Genomic DNA, 5,143 nt, shown 5'->3' with positions numbered 1-5,143 from the left:
GTTGCTTCTCTAATCATACCCTTTCTTCTTAACAAGCACCCCACGAATTGAAATCTCTCCTCCTTCGGTCTGTGCTAGTGGGCGGGGTCATTGCAGTGACATCACTGAGTGAGTCGGGGTTTAACTCTGCCATAAGGTAACGCTCATTAGTGACACATCATTCCACCTCTTTCTTAATGAGCACCAAACAAACATTTGCTTAATTAATGTACAAACTAATTCTAAAACCCATCATGAATCAGATCTCTCTCACACACACACACACACACACACACACACACACTGAGGATTGTGGTTATTTTAGCGGTGCAGGTGTGTAAGTGTCAGAAAGAATGATACATTGTGATACAAGCTAGTCCTTGATATAGCCATACAATCACCATCTATCAACAGCAGGACAGACACACATCACATACTCTCTCTCTCTCTCTCTCTCTCTCTCTCACACACACACACACACACACACACACACACACACACACACACACAGGCAAACAAACACAATATATCTCCTTCAAATGTGAGTCACTGTGAATGATACTATACATGTTAAAAGTTGAGAAAACCTCTGGAGGACACAACAAAAGATTCTATTCAAGTCAGTTCAATTTTAAGCCGAATCTCTGAGACAACCAGAGCAAGAACCCTTGAGAGGAACCGAACTCAAAAGGGAAGCCATCCTCTTCTGGGTGACATGAAAGTGGGATTATAAAGCAATACCGTGCAGAGAAAAAGCAAATACTACTAAGTGTTTAGAAAGGATGCATTGTAAAATAGGAGTCCTGGGGTTATTCTTCGAAGGGGCAAGTCTATGGTACCAAGCTGAGATTGTACACTAAAGCAGGAAGACGAGTCTTTGGTAAGTCTGAGTCTATTGGCTATCCATACAAGACGTGAGTCAGAAATGTAAGAAAGCTTTAGATCAGTGGTCACCAACACTTTTCCTTCAGATCTACCTTGCTGCACGTTTCATCTCCAAGCAAAATCTAACACACCTGTTTTAGCTGATCAAGAAATTCTTAGGGCAATGATTAGATGGTCAGGTGGACACGATTATGGTCGGAGAAGATTAAAGTCTCCAGCAAGGTAGATCTCCAGGAACAGTGTTGGTGACCATTGCTTTAGAGGAACAGTACCAAGGTCAGTTAAGCAGGTCAAATCAGGGTACGAGGACGACGCACGTCGAGGCTCTTCTCTGTCCTGCAACCTGAACATCTGAGTCACGGGCTGTCTTCCCGTAAAGACCACAGATTAACAATCCACCTCTTTACCAAGCACTTCAATTAGCTCCAGGCATGAGGACATGTTTTTAATAAACTACAAAGCACTTTGGTAAATCATTCAGGGTGTCTGCTAAATACGATAAATGTACTGTAAATGTCAAGTCTCTGATCAGTTACTTTGAGCTGAGAAGATTTTATTTGGAATATTTCTCAACTGAGATTGTATTCTTTACCCGGCACGGGTGTAAAAAAGTGTGTTTTTGTCAGAAAGCACAATAACCCACAACGATAATTAAGTCAATATGAGGTGTTAGTCGACAGTCGACATATGTTTCTATTTAAATGACATATACGGTGGAAAAAATCAATAAAAATAGTGTTTTAACATGAATGGAAATGTAGTGTGTGTGTGTGTGTGTGTGTGTGTGTGAGCTTGGTGAAGAGGTGCTTGGCTCGAAAGCTTTGTGCTAGAGGAACCTGTTTTCCAGACCACTGCTTTATTTGTGCACCTCAGAAGCACCCCTCTTTTGTATAGTGCACTCCTCCACACTAGACTCCTTAATTAGCTTTCTTTGAACTATGACGTGCAATTATATGTTCTGTGCAGTTCTAAGTACACTATTAATCTACTAAAAAAATAATGCTACTGCTAATTTGTACTAAAATGTTTTCTCCTGAGAAAACGTTTTCACAGGGTAAAACGCTTTACATTTCCTACTATGCATACAGTAGTACGTTTCATGTTTACATGCATCTCAACTGCACTTAAAGTAGGGCGCACGGTGGCTTAGTGGTTAGTGGCTCAGTTCGCCTCACGCCTCCAGGGTCGGGGGTTCGATTCCCACCGTGGCCCTGTGTGTGTGGAGTTTGCGTGTTCTCCCCGTGCTGCGGGGGTTTCCTCCGGGTACTCCGGTTTCCTCCGCCAGTCCAAAGACATGCATGGTAGGCTGATCGGCGTTTCCAAAGTGTCCGTAGTGTCCGTAGTGTATGAATGGGTGTGTGTGTGATTGTGCCCTGCGATGGATTGACACCCTGTCCAGGGTGTACCCCGCATTGTGCCCTGGGATAGCCTCCAGGTTTCCCTGCGACCCTGAAAAGGATAAAGCAGTATAGAAGATGGATGGATGCACTTAAAGTTCCTGGTCACCCCCAAAAGGGACAAACTTGTAGTTTCGTTCCAAGTGTGGAATATTTTTGACAGCTGATGTCTTATTACAAACTGAATCAGGCTTTAATACAGCACATATAGTAGTTATCCATCAACTTGATCGAAGCATGACACCTAGCCAACAAGCTTTTAGATTTCTTCAGGCAGACAGACAGTTTCACCACAGTGTTTGCCTTTAGGAAATATACTTTAAGGGTTATAAAGGTTGACGTGTCAAAATGCACTATGTTAGACCTATACAGAAAACCCTCTTTTTTTTTTTTTTGTATTTCGGCCATGTTTCTTCTCATACCTTTAAATTTTAAAACTCTTATCAGAGACCTCGAAAAAAAAACCCCAATATGACCTTCCGCTATTAACCGGAGAAACAAATAATCGGTCTCTGTGTTTTAAACTATTACGATGGCATTTCATTGAAATGTATTAATATCACAGTCGTGTTTAAACTCTTTCGGTTTTGTGCTGAAACAGTGCTGTGGAAATAAAGACGCTGAACATTTACAATGCGAGTACGTAGTCACGTCGCCGGAAATGTGTCCCGGTGTGTAGCGAGCCAGGGTCCTTACCAGTGCCCGAACTCGTGTACACCATGTACTGATTCACCACCCAGGGGGCTAGGGAGCTTACTGAGACGCTCCCTTTGTGGATATGTTGAATTTCCTGCGTGTCGCTTTAACATCACTGTTCACTGTCTCTCATCCTGAAATACATACTGTGTCTTATAACATAAATGCAGCTAGTGATGCTACAACGTCTAGGCTCTGTTACTTTCCAAATATTAACTTAACATAGCTTAAATATACAGTAGCTTGCGAAAACATTTTGGTCTGTTATTGCTGAGGCTTGTGAGCTAGCTTTAAATTCACATGAGCAGTTGATTATTTGGCATATCACATATATTTGATGACATATAATAATAAAACACAGGTTGTGATATCCATAGTGTGATTCGCTAAGCCTATATGTCACAATGATTTTTGATTCTCGCTCTCTCTCTCTCTCGCTCTCTTCTTCCTACACTCCCTCAGTTTCACACCCAAACCGTGGGTGTTTGAGGGACTTTTGAGGGACTTATGAATACTTCAGCGAGAAAAACAAAAGCGAGAAGGGATTGTTGTTCCTCAGGGTGACTAACTCTTGCTGACAGGCATCAAAATTGCCCAGAGCGATGATCCTCACACTCTCGCTAACGGAGTGTGTGTTGTTGCAGGGGCATCTGCGTCCCTGCGCTTAGATGGGAATGTTTGTGTGTGATATGGATTAGTAAGACAAGCGTGACACAAGAGTGTAACACAAAGAAATAGAGGCAAGATTTGACTTCTAACATGACCTTCGAAATGAAAAAGAGTGAGGGGAAAAAAGATGAAGAGATGGATATAGAGTAGGACTGGATCCAGGGATTTAAATAATGAGGTAAAAGAGAAGTCGAGAAAGAGAGAGAAGACCGATTTATATGCTTAGGGTTCAAAAGTCAGTTTGTGGTCTTTGTGCTGCAGTCGTGCCGTCGCGTGTTACTGTATGGACTGTATTTCTTTGATCACGGTGAATCGTGACGTCACAAGACGTGAGAGCTGATGCGTTTGGGTGTGCCACATAGAAAACCCCCCACAAACAGGTGATGATCTCGCAGGAAGTCGAACCATTCAGTTCAAAGACAAGGTATTTGATGGTTTACCTAATCAACTGCATAGTTTTTTTTTTTTTTTTTTTTTTTTGAAGATAAACATTTATTTTGAAATTGATGCATGCGACACGTTCCAAAAAAGTTGGGACAGGGGCGATTTCAGACTAATAGCAATGTGACTATATTATAGACTGTAATAGTAATAATATTAATAGTAATAACTACTCTCAATGCGTTAAGAAAAAGAGGTGAAATTATTGCTTGCAGATTGACCTTGGTGCGGAACGTGACATACAGAGCATTCAGTCGACAGTTTGATATGATGCTGAGAAACTCATGACAAAACGATGACATTCAACAAATAGAAGGTGCTGCAGATACGCTTTTTTTCTGCAAATAGTCTTTCTAAAAATATATATTAATACTGCAAGTCAAGGTATTAACGAACCGAACGAGTTAACGACTACCGGTATTAACGGCTAGTCCTATATGACTCAGAGGCTGTTAATGAATACGCTCTCATTAACTCCTTATGCTCTGAGAGATTAGTGCAGGTATGGATTCGTCGTTATAAAAGCATGATTTCAGTATGAATACATGCTTATTTGTGGCAGAACGGGTCGCCTGAGAGGGCAAAAACACGGAAAGACCAAAACGCATCGGCTCGACCAATAAGCAGTAAGACAGAGCGAAGGGAATATGATTACTCTGAAAGGCCAACAGGTTGATGGGTGTGGCTGCTGGTGGGAGTTCTGGGAAAGTTCTGGGAGCACTGAGTGTTCGTGACAGGCAAACATATTTTCTGTGCATCTGTGATGAGCGGCGCAGGTGGTAACCTACCGAAGAGTAGAATAATTGTAAAAAAAAAAAAAAGGGGGGGGGGGGTGAATACATTACAGAGAGGTGTATCGCTGCAACCAGATCAGTTCGTTTCATTCCTTTGAAAATCTAGCTTACATATACAAGCAGAGGTATATCGCGAGTACTGAGGTGATGTAGTTGAGGTAAGGTGGTAAATAGTGTGCATTCCCCCCCCAACCCCACCCCCTGTCCCCCCCCCCCCAAAAAAAACAAAAAACAAAGACACTGTGTTTGTAAGAAGTTAACAATGTGCCTGAACAATAATAG

Source organism: Ictalurus punctatus, chromosome 18, assembly GCF_001660625.3.
Source record: "Ictalurus punctatus breed USDA103 chromosome 18, Coco_2.0, whole genome shotgun sequence".
In the NCBI taxonomy this organism is placed as follows: Eukaryota; Metazoa; Chordata; class Actinopteri; order Siluriformes; family Ictaluridae; genus Ictalurus; species Ictalurus punctatus.
Note: the sequence above shows the minus strand (reverse complement) of the source record.